This window comes from Nothoprocta perdicaria, unplaced genomic scaffold (genome assembly GCF_003342845.1).
Source record: "Nothoprocta perdicaria isolate Ctin4 unplaced genomic scaffold, notPer1 scaffold_68, whole genome shotgun sequence".
NCBI lineage: Eukaryota > Metazoa > Chordata > Aves > Tinamiformes > Tinamidae > Nothoprocta > Nothoprocta perdicaria.
The window spans coordinates 2,821,727-2,836,025 of record NW_020455954.1 but is presented as its reverse complement, the minus strand read 5'-3'; the positions used below and the strand labels follow the sequence as shown (position 1 = coordinate 2,836,025).

Here is a 14,299-nt window from a genome sequence, read left to right as displayed (position 1 = left end):
GGCCCAAGCCCTGCCGGAGCAGCCCCTCCAGCGCCCTGAGCGGCGCTGCGGCGGGCGCCTGTGGCTGGGACTGCGGCTCGGCCTGCGCGGGGACGGCACGCGCCACATGCCGGCTGCGTCGCCGCCCCCCGAGCTCGCGCTGCCCCACGGCGAAGAGCCAAGGCCTCGAGCGCCGGCTGCGGCCCTCCGTGGCGGCCTCCTCGGGACCCGCAGGCTGGGCAGCACACGCGGCTCCGAAGCGCCGCGCCCTGCCTCCTGATGGCCACGCGAGCCCTGGGCTGCCCTTTCGGCCCGGCTGCTCGGGCCGGGGGCCACTGCTGGCCCCGGAGCGGAGGGGTTTCCGCTGGCGCCTCCCACCAGCCCCGCGCCCGCCCTGCTCCCCCGCCTGCGCCCGCGCAGCGGTTGGGAGGGAGGCCTGTGGCCAGGAATGCGTAAGGGCGCTGCGAGCTGCGCCGCCACTGCATTTCATCTCGGCCAGGGAGCCCCGCCAGCCCGCGGGGCGGACAGCACAACACTCTGGGGAGTGTCGGAGCACGAGGGGGTGGTGAGATCCGCGGCGCTGCCTCCGGCTCCCGGAGCCCCCGGCACGGGCACCTCCAGGAGGGAAAGCTGTGGGGAGGCCTCAGCGCCGGCGCTGGAGCGCAGTGGGCACGGGAGAGGTTTTCTGTAGCCCCTGCAAAAACTCCTGGCTGAGAATGGCCGCCTTAGATGTGCGCTTGGCTCCAGGGACTCGGAGCGGCCACCTGCCCCAAGGCAACGTCTCCTGGGGTTGTCGCAACCACAGAATGGAACTTTATGGCCTTGTTTTTCTGTTTGTTTGGGTTTTTTAAAAGTCAAGTCATGGAAGCGAGTGTCAACAGTTTTCCTAGCTAGGCAGGAGAAAATTCCAGCCCCTGTGACTGCAAGAGAGAGATATGCAAAACTTCATTATTTCCAGACGCTGTCACGAAGAGCCAGATGGAAGGAGAAGAAAGGAGGAGATGGCTGCATCTCTCCAGACCCCGAATAATGCTGCTTTAGCAATAGAGTCATGGGAACCAGGATTTTTTCAACTCCCTAGCTGAATTAAAGAATCAAAAGAAAAAATTTATTACTGATCGACTGTTTTTTATGCCTGACAAAAAGCAGAACTGGCCAAACAAAAGATGGTTAAGCTTATCAAAACACTATTTCACTGTTTTTAATCTTTCAATATATGTATAACACATCCTGAAATATATTTTAAAGTAAAAAAGGGAGAACAGTTTGTTCCATTGGAGAAGTAATTTGAGGATTGAAACTGTTCCCCAGATAAGGCACAAATTCACGGATAGTTCTGATCAATCCCAAACTGCATTTTCCAGTGAAAAATCCATCTGTCTGAAAAATGTTTCCTGGCCGCCTTTAGGAATTATAGGAAATCAATGATCGTTTCTCTCATTTCTTAATCACAGACTTGCCGCCAGCCTTAGATGCCGCAGTGTCTCTGCTCTCAGCCTGGCCCTGGGGCCCCGGCAGTGATACAGGGCCCAGCACAACCAGTATGTGACAGGTTTGATCCTGCATTAAGGTGTATCCCTCGTTGTATATAGCGCTCCAGCCTTGTGAAAGGGAGCCAAGTCTCAATGAGCGTATTCCGAGAGCAGCAGATTGGGAGCTAGCAGGTCAGGGCGGCCTTGCGGAGCCTGCCAGTCATTTCCTTACACACCGATAGCCCACACAGCATCGTTTGTTTCCTGTCCCCTCGCTGTCCATGTTGGATTAACTCAGGAATGAGGCGTACGGCCCCACGTGCAGCCCGCAGCTCCCCCAGCAGCCCTGCCATCCCCGCCAAGCTCAGGCTGCACAGGGCTCTGGATTTGGTAGTGGATTTTGCAGTGAAACTTCCACTTTCCCCATCCTCTTTCCTGCCATATTCTTCAAGAGAAATGTAAAGCAGTGTTACGTCTGGGAAGGTGTCTGTGCTGATTCCTAGGCTCTGCACATCCGAGGGGACAAAAGGGGCAGCAGGACTTGAAAAGAAGTGGTTAGCAGTGACTCAGATGTCAAAAGGGGCAGCAGGACTTGAAAAGAAGCGGTTCTGCGTGTGCTGGGTCCTGGAGGGCCTGCCGCTGCTGGGCAGAGGTCATGGTACTGGGCTGCAGAGAAACTGCCCTGGCAGGTTAGTGGGATTTGCCCCACGTGCTGCTTCTGTGAGCAGCGAAAAGCACGTGCCCAACTCCGTGCTTCCGCAGACACGCTCCTCTTGCAGCAAAGGTTTCCTCTTAATCTTACAGTGGTGCTTTTCCTCTCCACTTTCCAATATGAATGGTCACACGCTCCGCTGCCAGCTGTCAGGTCTTCAGTTGCAGAAATGAGGTTATAAGGAGCTAGAGAGCTTTCTTGACACCTGCCCCCTCCTCAAATGCTAGGTCACCTTTGGAAGGCTGTAGGATGGCAGCACTTGGGCAGATTTGTTTGCAAATCCTTCTGGCTACAGGGTCACACTGACCCTTGATGAGTTGTGCCTTTTTGGCAGATGTACCATGGCTCAGCTAATTCCAGCCTTCCCAAATTTCCCCACTCTTGCAGGTTTGTTTTTCCCAGCTTCTCTTCTCAGAGAGGGGAGACCGCAGGGCAAGAGGAGTTGTTTAGACCAACAATGCTTAGGGTTTGTTCTGACTCTTCCTCAGTGATCCCGCTGCATAAAGAGGCTTCCATAGCTTTTCCTATAGGAAGGAAGCTCTGAGGAGAGGAAGGCTGTGGTCGGAGAGTTCCGGCAGAGCAGACAGGTGGAGGAGCCCAGTGCGAAGCTGGCTGGTGTTCTGCTCTGTTCTCCCTCTCCTTCCCACACCGTGGCTGACTCAGGGCTTCCCTGCAATCACCCTGCAGGATTCCCGTTGCTCTTTTGCAACATGTTGTGGTTGAAAGTGGCTAAGGAAAGATGAAGGCACAGAGCTGGAAAGAGAGATCATCCCATGCATTACATTAGTACCAGGAACAAAACTGATGAAGACTCTTGCGCAAACAGCCGGGGGCTGCTGGTAAACCTTGGCCTCTCCTCTTATGCTCCCCGTTACCGGAGGATCCCCTAGAGTCCTGATTTGCCTCCAGCTGCACAGCTGACTCTTCCCTTCCCTCCACTGGAGCTAGGCGATGGCTGAGGAATGTGCCAGGTTTGTATCCTGTTCATAAGGAAGTCTCTGGGCACACACCAACCATCTGGCTGGAAAAGCAGGCAACACACCTTCTTGGCAGGACCGGTAAAATTTTAGGCTTCCTCAGCTATGTTGCTGCCTGGCTATCTGCAGGGCTTCTGAGCGTGGGAAATTACGGAGAGAAAGGGCTGACAAGGAGGGACTGCCACGACACACCGAGAGTTAAGGGTCGCCACGGTTGGGGCTGAAAGGGAACGGGTCGTGTATGGCATGAACGGCCAGCTGTCCCTTAGGTCAGGAGCTGGGATCTTACGTGCTGCCCACACACGCAATGGTACCTTCCTGGTAAAATTCAGGAGAGCAACACTGGTCATGTGTGTCCATGTCAAAGCAGGATGTAGAAATCTACACAAACAGACCCTGGTCCAGAGCACCCTGGGTCTGCAAGGAGAGCCATGGAGCAGCAAGGAGTAGGGTTTGTGCGTCAGACTGCAGGGAGGTCCTGGCCCGGACAGGGTGGAGAAGGTGTTGAGCCACTGCCCTGTGGTAGTGCTTGAGCAAATCCCCTCCCTGAGGCTTCTTTTCTTCCAGCCTGATGATGATACCAATCTCGTTCTGCAGGCTCTCTGAGACTCCCTTCATTTAGGGCCTCCAAAGTGCAGGTAGAGTTTTCATACCCAAATACAAAGTAATTAATAGAAATCCTCCCACTAAGATATAGTGCAGCAGCAGCAGCAGCAGTGTCTGTTCTGCTCCCACAGAACCCAATGTGCTGCGCTTGCAGCTGAAATGCCTCCAGCTGGCTTGGTGTGTGCAAGTCAGTCTGTGGTCTCCTGCCTCCTTGCCTTGTCAGGAGCCAGCACTAGTAAAAAAAAGTTCCTGAGAGCTGAGAAAGAGCTGGCAGTTTTATTGCATGATGCGGCAGAAAGGAATCCAGCCCCATTCCAGAAATGTTGCAGGGCTGGGTAGTAGGAAGAGTGCAAGAGACGGTGCCATTTCGATCATTATGGTTCTGGGGCTGTGGTTCTGAGGTTCATTTTTTCATCTGAGGGTGGGCAGCAGGGCTGGGCTGCATTGCCAGATGCAATTGTGCTTCCCCACGGCAGCCCTTTGGCAGACTTGGTGGTGATAGAGGTTTCCTTCCCTACAGCTCTCTTGTGTCATTGTTCCCTTTATGCGGCCTCACAGGTCCTAGCCTTGTAATGGAAAATATGAGGTTGTGGGGGCCAGAGAGGAGCCGTTCTGCTAGTTTAGAAGGAAAAGCAGAGTCCTTGCACAGGGGAGTCCCTGCGAGAGACGTTAGCTGCAGTAGGACAAATGAGCTCTATTTGGTAAATGGCTTTCTCCTTCTCTCCGGAGTGTGAGGGAGAGATCCTTCTGCCTCCAGCTCCTGTATCCTTTTTGTTGCTTACTCCAGCTCTTACCCACTTGCCCTGGAGCACAAGAAAGTCGAGTCTTATGTGTTACGGCCCTTGCCACGGAGCCTGCGCTACACTCGGGGTCACAGGGGATGTAGAGCTTGCTTAGTCCGCCTCACTAGCTCCTGGGTACTCGGGGTCACAGGGGATGTAGAGCTTGCTCAGTCCTCCTCACTAGCTCCTGCCTCGGTGCAGGTTTCCAGGGGACTGTGGCAGCCACGCTACTGTTTTTTCCTAATGCAGCAGCCTTTCTGTCCATGTTCAGCTGTGGCCTTGGTCCGGTCCCCTCTCACAGAGGGCAGAGCAGCCTTGGCAGGCAGTGCCACCAGGGCAGTCGTGGTTGCAGGAGGGGCTCAGGCAGCCCTTTGAGAGATTGAGCGGAGACTAAAGCCAGAGCGGTCAGATGCGGGTGGGTAAGGTGTGAGTTTTGAAGCCCACGAGACACATTCACTGCTGGACTCTTAAGAGCTGCAGGTCACTTCCTTGTCTGCTTGTCTGGGCATTTGGGTTTTGATTCGCAGCATGGGTAGAAATGTGTGCTCTCATTTGTCATCCATCAGCACAAGTCCACTGCCATTAAATACTCATTTATTAAGCATTAAAAAAGCATTAGGAGGGTTTCATTTTGTTGTGTGATGTAGTAACAGCAGGCCAGTCCTGGGTGTCAGCTGAGAGTAGGAGATACAGGGAGGGATTTGGGAAGGAGGGGGTATGTGTGGCTGGGCGTGGATTGATGGACTGGGATGCATGTATTTCTGAAGTGGGTGTCTTGCAGTACAACAGTTCCCAGCACTGTGGCCACATGGCTGTTAGCAGCCTGGAATTGCAGCTGGCTGGAATATCTCAGGGATGGAAGCTTTGGGGGACAGGTTGAAGTGGAAGAGGGTCATGGGCTATCTGGAACACAAGGAAAGCGAGTCTGAAAAAGGGGGTTGGAGTCGAGGACTCCTGCACAGGACAGCCTGGTGCAAAAAGCTGACCCTGGGGCTGCAAACAGCATAGCTCAGCCTGCCCAGCACGAGGGCAGGAGGTGGAAGGTTGTTGTGGGGAGCTGTGCAGAGGTGCTGTTTTTAGCCTCACTCCCTGAGGAGCTGAGGCTGTGTCAGCACACAGCACTGAGACTGGGCCCGCCTGTTCCACCTCCCGCACCCCTTGAATCTCTCCGCCTGTTTCCGCCACAGCTGATAAAGCAGTGAGGCCTCCCAGATAATGGGATCCAGCTGGTTCTGGGACTCTAGGTGACTGGCTTAATGAGAGGCGCCTACGAGTAACCCCCTGGAGGAAAGAGTTCGGCAGCTGCCTCCTTACAAGCCGACCCTCCGTGCTGAGCGTCTGGGAACTGGGCTTCATTAGTCCTGCTCCTCATAGGGCACCTCTGGGCCCCCCGTCAGCAGGAGGAGGAGACAGACTCCTAGAGTTTGACTGGCTCTCGACTCCTTCACATCCGTCACGGGATTCGTGTGGAAGCCTTTCGCACAGGACTTCATTTCTGTTGATTGTCCGGTGTGCTGGTTGGCTATTCCCTGAGGAATCTGCTCCTGGCCCAAGCTTTGCCACACAAACTTGGCATTGTGCCTTCTTCTTAACTAGCGTGGGGGTGGCCTGACGTCTGGCCTTCAGCCTGACCACGTTTTTGCTGGCCTGAGCTGTGGGACATGTGTCATGTATCTCCTGAAGCCAAGGGAAGGAGAGCTCCCAGAGGTGGTAGCAGGAGGGAGGTTGTAGTGCCCATGGAAAAGTGTCACTGTGGGATGGACCTGGGGAAGAGCACGACTGGGGCCTGAGGTGGCCCTACTGCAGTGGCTTCAGCAGCATCTAGTGATCTCTTCTCCCAAAGGATGGGTATGGATCACCACACAATCCCGGCGTCAGTCTGGTATTAATTCTGAGCAGGGAGCTTGCTTTGACTGGAAAACTGGTCTTGAAATCTGGCGTGGTTCAGACAGCACGAGCCAGACACTTATCTACCCTCCAACAGCTGTAAATAAACCTTTCAGATGGGACTTCAAGGTAGCTTGTGCAGTGTTTATTCCAGAGCCCGCAGATGCCCTGAGGCAACAGCCCTAAGAAAGAGAAATTGAAATGTTCATCTACTTATTTATGACAGTTCCAAGGCTGGCGTTGCTTGCTTGTTTTGTTGCTAATCTCTTCAGTTTATGCAACAGCCAGAGTTCTGCCCTGTCACATCAGGGCGTTGGAGGATCCAGGGAATTGCCCCAGGAATCAGGCCAGGTTTGCCGGGGTGGGACAGGTGCCGGAGCAAGGGAAGAGGGAGGCCGCCCACCCTGCGGTGCAGACTAGAGGTGACAGAGGCTGCCCGCTTGTCCCTGCAGCAGGTAGGAGCTGCGCTTCCCAATCCGGCAGGCACGTGTGCTGCCGAAGGAGCCAGAGGGTGCCCGGAGGCACCGCCGGGTGATGGGATGAAGTGCAGGAGCCAGATGCTTTCCTCCTGCCATCTCCATACAGGAGTTGCTGAATGTGCCCAGAGCTGCCCAACCCCCCTGTTGGGTATTGCAGCAGTTTTGCCTTTTTCCCTTTCTCCTCAGGCTGAGAGAGCTGAGCCTGTTTAGCCTAGGGAAGGCTGAGAGGAGATCTTATCAGTGTGGACAAATACTTTAAGGGGGGTGACAGAGGGTGGGAGCTGACTCTTTTCAGTGGTGGCCAGCAATAGGGCAAGAGGCAACGGGCACAAACTGAATCAGAGGCAGTTCTACCTGAATTTGAGGGAAATCTTCTTGGCTGTGAGGGTGACCAAGCACAGGCTGCCCAGGGAGGTTGTGGAGTCTCCTTCTCTGGAGATCTCCCAAACCCGCCTGGATGCCACCTGTGCCCCGTGCTCTGGGTGACCCTGCGTGTGCAGCGGGGTTGGCCTACACGATCTCTAGGGGTCCCTTCCAACCTCAGCCCTTCTGTGATTCACCCTCCCAGGCCTGCAGCAGGCAGGAGAGAGGTTCTGCAGTCAGGAGACAGGGCCTCTTGCCTTAGCTTTCCTCATCTTTGACCCAGTAGCTCCCAATCTTTCTGTCCTGAGAAGAAAACATTGCCAAGAGAACAGCTGAATGAAATATTTGGTATCATGGCTGGACATTGAGTTGGTTTATAAATTACTCAGAGTAACTGCTTGCCAGTGCTCCTTTGGTGTGTTCTTGAGCCCCGCAACATGCATACCCCTATGGAAGTCAGTGTCACAGGGAACAAAAAAGATGGGATTGAGTGTGAAGACAAAAAGAGGACTGGCTGAAAATACGCAGCAGCAATGCTCATTTCTCTATGTTTGTTTGAAGAGAATCTGCTGTGAGTTACCATGTTTCTGAATTGAAGGCTTCCTCCCTGCTTTAGCTTCCTATCTTCCTTGAGGAGTAACAATCTGTGCAAGCTCTGCCACGCCAGCCATCGTTTTCTTGACTTTTGCTTTATCTACATAGTGCTCAATTTTATATATCAGATTGCTTCCCAGAAGAGCTTTCGTTGTCACTGCTTTAGAGCATTTTCATTTGCTTGCACATCAGGCAGGGCAGAAAGGCAAATCCTTGATTTTACAGCAAACAACGCCGCGCACTGTGTGAGTGGCTGAGTCATTTTATGGATTTCCACAAACTGATACCAGAAGAAGAGAAAGAGGCTGAACGTGAAGTAACTGTTGATAGCCCAGAAGCTATTTACTGCTGTCAGTAGGAGCAGGACAGCATGTACCACTCGTCCAGTGCTTTCTTTTGCTGCTGAGAAAATCACTTCTGAGGCCTCTTAAGAAGAAGAGAGTTCATGTGGAAGGACGGACGTGCAGGAAGTGGCTTGGGGGGTGGTTTTCTACGTGTGGTCATTGCTTTCCTCACCCGCTTCACAGCAGCTGGGTCTGTGTGTGGTTTCAGAGCACACGTGAGCGTGTGTAATAGCAGGACTCGAAACGAGGAAGGCCAAAGCCCGGGTGGAATTAGAGTTGGCGAGGCAAGTCAGAGASAACAGGAAGGGTTTCTATAAGTATGTCAATAGCAAGAGGAAGACGAGGGAAAATGTTAGTGCACTGCTGAATGGGGAAGGGGCCTTGGTGACGGAGGATGCCGAGAAGGCAGAGTTACTAAATGCCTCCTTTGCCTCTGTCTTTACTGCTAAGACGACCCCCCATGAACTGCAGGGCACAAATGGAAGAGATGTAAATGGGCTAGAGGAAGACCTTCCACAGGTTGAGAAGGATTGGGTTAGGGATCACTTAGGCAAACTGGCCACTCAAAAATCTATGGGCCCAGATGGGATACACCCAAGAGTGCTGAGGGAACTGGCCGAGGTTATTGCTCAGCCTCTCTCCATCATCTTTGAGAGGTCCTGGAGAGCAGGGGAGGTGCCCGAGGACTGGAAGAGAGCCAACGTCACTCCAGTCTTCAAAAAGGGCAAGAGGGAGGAGCCGGGCAATTACAGGCCGGTCAGCCTCACCTCTGTCCCTGGAAAGGTGATGGAGCGGTTCATCCTAGAGAGAATCTCCGGGCATATGGAGGAGAAGAAGCTGCTGAGGAGCAGTCAGCATGGATTCACCAAGGGGAAGTCATGTCTGACGAACCTCATAGCCTTCTATGATGGGGTGACAGGCTGGCTGGACGAGGGGAGAGCCGTGGATGTTGTCTACCTTGACTTCAGCAAGGCTTTTGACACTGTCTCCCATAACATCCTCATACGGAAGCTCCGGGACAGTGGACTAGACGAGTGTACAGTGCGGTGGATCGAGGGCTGGCTGGATGGCAGAGCTCAGAGGGTGGTCATAAATGGGGCCGAGTCCAGTTGGAGGCCTGTGGCCAGTGGTGTCCCCCAGGGGTCAGTACTGGGCCCAGTGCTGTTCAACTTGTTCATCAATGACCTGGACGAGGGCACGGAATGCACCCTGAGCAAGTTTGCGGATGACACCAAGCTGGGTGGAGTGGCCGACACTCCGGAGGGCTGTGCTGCCATCCAGAGGGACCTGGACAGGCTGGAGAGTTGGGCAGAGAGGAACCTCATGAGGTTCAATAAGGACAAGTGCAGGGTCCTGCACCTGGGGAGGAATAACCCCAGGCATCAGTACAGATTAGGGGTCGACCTGCTGGAGAGCACCTCCACGGAGAGAGACCTGGGAGTCCTGGCTGACACTAAGTTAACCATGAGTGAGCAGTGTGCCCTCATGGCCAAGAAGGCCAATGGGATCCTGGCCTGCATCAGGAGGAGTGTTGCCAGCAGGTCAAGGGAGGTGATTCTGCCCCTCTACTCAGCTCTGGTGAGGCCGCACCTGGAGTACTGTGTACAGTTCTGGGCACCCCAGTATAGGAGGGACGTGGAGCTTCTCGAGAGGGTCCAGAGAAGGGCAACCAGGATGATTAAGGGAATGGAACATCTCTCGTATGAAGAGAGGCTGAGTGAGCTGGGCCTGTTTTCTCTGGAGAAGGCTCAGAGGGGATATGATTAATGTGTATAAGTTCAGGAAGGGAGAATGCAGGGAGGAAGGGGACAAGCTGTTTGCACTGGTGGCCAGCGATAGGACGAGGGGTAATGGCCACAAGCTGAAGCACAAGAAGTTTCGTCTCCAGGTGAGGAGCAACTTCTTTACTGTTAGGGTAACAGAGCAGTGGAACAGGCTGCCCAGGGAGGTTGTGGAGTCTCCTACTCTGGAGGTCTTCAAAACCCGCCTGGATGCCACCCTGTGCCACATGCTGTAGGTGTGCCTGCTTGAGCAGGAAGGTTGGACTAGATGATCTGTAGAGGTCCCTTCCAACCTTAAATATTCTGTGAATCTGTGATTCTGTGAATCTGTGACTCTGGTGTGTTCCCTCCATGCACTGGGCCACAATGGACCTGCAGCTGCTCGCACAGCTCTTTGCAGGCAGCAGCTTGTTCTTCCCTACCAAGTTGTGCTGTTGGAGAACTATCAACCTTTTGAGCAGCCTGCTCAAAAGCCTCAGGCAGCTCATACATCCCGGAGTCAGGCCCAGGCCATCCCTCACCCGGCCCTTAGCTCCCTGCGAGCGTGTGGAGGCGCAGGCCTGTGCGAGCACCGGGGCGCGAGCGCGGGCGGCGGGTCCCTGGTAGGCCGGTGGCCGCCAGGCGCGCGGCGCGTCCGCGTGTTTGCGGCAGCGCGCTTTGCTGGGGCCGCCTTGGCAGCGCGGGCAGGCGGGCGCCGCCGCCTCGGCTGCTCCGCGCCCGCCCAAGCGCCCAGCCTCACAGGTGTTCCCGGCTCCCGCCGCCCCTCAGCGCTGCTCTCCTCGGCTGCCCTTTCCCTCAGGGCCCCGTTGAGGCGCTGCCCTTCCCTCAGGGCCTCATTTTACATCTCCACCCTGAGGCCCCTCTCTGCAGTTGTCATGGCGATTCCTCAGCGCCAGAGCCGCCCCTCTTGCCTGCAGGTGCCTCGGAAATGCCCCTTTCGCCCTGCTCTCTGTAGCGGGACAAGCAGCCGCCCCGCGACAAGGCACCTCGGGGGGCTCGCTGCACGCTCAGCTCCGGGCTCCTGCTCAGCACTTCCCTGCGGACGGAACTGCCTTGAGGCCGCGATCGAGGAGCCGTGGCCCGTGGCGCTGGGCTCCGCAGTGCTGCGCCAGCGGCGGGTGTTCCCGTGCCCGCCTCGCCTGTCCGTGCTGCACAGGTGGGAGGCTGCTGCTGCCCCGCTGCCACGGGGTGGCAACGAACAGCTCTGCCTGTGGCTTGGGCCCAAGAGGGGCCTGCTGAGGTTGTGCTCTGTGAAAGCTGAGGGTGAAGAGCGAGGAGCCACCGTGCTATGGTGGCCATTCAGAGCACCTCTGGGCCCTCTGCTGCTCTCCGGGCCTCCCAACGGTGCTTGAGGGTATCGCCCCAACTGAGCGGAGCCAGCTTAGGTGCCGATAGGAACTGTCTCACCACGGCGCTGTGTGCGTGCCGCTGGGAGCAGATAATGGGAACTCCTGGTCCTTTCCCTTCCTCCTGCACAGCTGGTGGTGGCAGGAAGGGAAATGGCAGCTCACCCAGGGGAAGCCGTATGAGAACACACTTCCAGGCCCCCCAAGCCCCAGGGTTAGTTGGGACATGATGGCATTTGAATGCACAACACACTGTGGAGTCTCTCTGCTTGTCACCTGCTGTTTCAGCCTTTGCCACTCACATTTTCAAGCTTTTGTGCAGTAGCTACGAGGACGGGCTATTTCATATTGAAGTGACAACTGGCGTCCTCCCCTCCTCACATGGCTCCAAGAGGTAAAGCTTTAAAATAAAAAGCACCCAACACCACAAGGTTTAAAGCAAGCTCAAAGTACCTGCCACAAGACATGGATTTGCAGTTTGTTGCAGACTGGACAATGAAGTCCATCAGCTCTGATTCCCAGGGCCCCACCAAGCTCAAGCCTTCTCCTCAGTTGCAGAGGGGAGGAGACTCAAGCATTAGCCTGCAGCTTAGCCTGGCGGGAAGCTGTGCGGAGACGGATGGCAGCCACTGGAGAAAGAGCTCCCATTCTGTGGTAGCCCCTGGAGCACCTTGGGGCCGGGCGGCTCTACCAAGCTGCAGTTGTGATGACTCCCATCTCCACCCGTGTGCAGGTTCACAGAAGAAAACAGGTCCTGGTCTGGAAAGAGGCAAAGCTAGGACCGGCAGCAGCAGCCGCAGGCCCCGGGCTGAGGCGCTGCCCACACAGAGGCAGGTTGGAGATGCTCGAGATGCTCTCCACCGGGTAGGAGATGTGGGCAGCAGGAGGGAGGAGCAGGACTTGCTGCTCTGGCAGGGACAGGCAGCGAGTCCTGAAGGTCTCTGGTGGTGTCACCAGCCCCAGGCTGGATGCAGGGGCTACGGAAAAGCAGCGGTGACCACAGCACTGTGTACGGGGAGCTGATCTCCAGGAGCTGCTGAGGCCACAGGAGTCACAGGGCTTCCTTGGCCCAGCTGGCCGGCGGGTGCGTGCCGAGACCACCCTCACTTCTCTCAGAGCTCGTCGCCCGAAAGAGGAGGCAAGTTTGGCAGGTTTGGCGTTAGGGGGCCCAGCTGCGGAGGCTGCGTGCCCGCCGGCAAGGAGAGGCCGAGCACTGCCACCTGATGCCGGCGACCTGGGCTGCAAAGCTCGCCTGAGGCCTTCCCCACGATGTCCGGCTCTTCCCACGCCCGTCTTCGGCTCCGCGCAGGGATGGGCACCTGATTGGAAGCCCTTGACAGTAAATCAGCATTTGGGCATGCACAGGGCAATTCAGACGTGTAAGTGACACAGGCAGTTTCCAGCCTGGGAGAATTTATTTTGATTTTCATTCTGCTTTTTTGCAGAGCGATTTATTCTTCCTTTCCCATCCAAAGTTGTGAGGTCGCTCTCTGCAGTGGAGCACTCATGTTGCTCCATCCCAACCCCAGGGGAACAGCCTTCCCCCCAGAAGTACTCAGATCGTTTATCCATCTCCACAGGAGACAGCTACAGCAATACAGATGTTACAAAAGAGGCAGAGTGTCTTTTATAGCTCAGAAATGATATGTGATTGATCAGTTTGGAAGAAAAAAGAGAGAACAGAGTGAGGGTAATAAACTATATTTATGAGGTGAGCAACCCTGGGAAGTGGTGTGCATTTCTGAGCTGAGTCTGTCATGTTTGAATGTTATTTGTTTTTAATGTAGAAAACAGGATGAGCCGTGAGGCAGTAATATTGCAGAAGGCCGGAAATGTGTTTATGCCCAGGTAAGCCTGGAGGGAATTACGCAGTGCTTTGAAGATCCCTCCTCAGGCTGAATGACTGTGTAACAGGCCCAACATATGCAACAGAAAACCTATTCTGAAGACGAGGGCGAGTTCATTCAGAAAATGATCTAATTGTCACTGTGGGCAGTTTAGTGAAGAAGTAAATGAGTGTGTAATTGTGGTTTAAAAGAAAGGCAAATAAAAAGAGGGAGATAAAGAAACAATGGGAGAAAAAGGCATACTCCACATGGGTCATTATAGACATCAGGGAGGCTTGCACCTCTGTAAATTCTGTTCTGGTTTGGTCACCTGCTTTCAAGAGTATTCAGTCTTCCATCTCCAGTAAAAAGCTGCTGAGGAAGCCCAGTTACTAGCTTGAACAAGATACTTAACTATTAGGTGTCAAACATTATATGTAATGATGGTCACAAAGGAGATTATTGACAAAGCATGAAGTTACACCTAGCCTCTGAAGTATGAACCTCTGGAACCATCCTCTCTTTTAAGATTGTAAATAAAAAGAAACCCTAAGCTAATAAAAGCAAATGGTGGTTTTGCCAGAGGCACGATCAATCTGTGGAATTCTTCCCTGGTACTTGCCACCAATTTGGGAATGCAGCGGGGCTCAAGGAAAGATCCGACAGTTCCATGAACCAGAAGTGATGACTTTGGCTAGGAGGAGACCGTAAAGCTTACAAATCACGCCCTAGGGCGTAGGCAACCCCTCCCTGTCAGGAGCCAGGGAAAAAAAATTCTCCGTGAGAACGTTACAGTGTAATTGTCTGTGACAGTGGTTCTTCCTTGGAAGAATGTAATCTTGACCAGTGGAAGCAAGATCCTAGGCCATGCAGCTTTGTGAAATGTTTTGTGCCTGCGGCATTATCTGATGCCTCGTGGTGTTTTCCTTCTCCTTTTCGGTATTATAGTATTTGGTACTAAAGCAGTTTCTTCAGGGTTATATTCATCTCCTTTCTAACCGTCTCAGCCAAAGACAGCTCTGTTCTTTGCCCTCTGTGAAGAATTTTGAAGTCAGTAGACCTCAACAACAGGGAATTATTCTTGCCATTCACACTAGGTTTTCTTCTGCCTGTGTTTGCTCCAGTTCTCTTGGGTGAATTTCCTGGAAGGA

The 14,299-nt window shown here is 54.3% G+C and overlaps 1 protein-coding gene across 1 annotated transcript in view; it reads left to right on the top strand.

Moving 5' to 3' along the window:
• The window catches only part of FSTL1 (follistatin like 1), a 45,924-nt gene that overhangs the window by 18,767 nt on the left and 12,858 nt on the right, over positions 1–14,299 (top strand). The window lies entirely within an intron of this gene.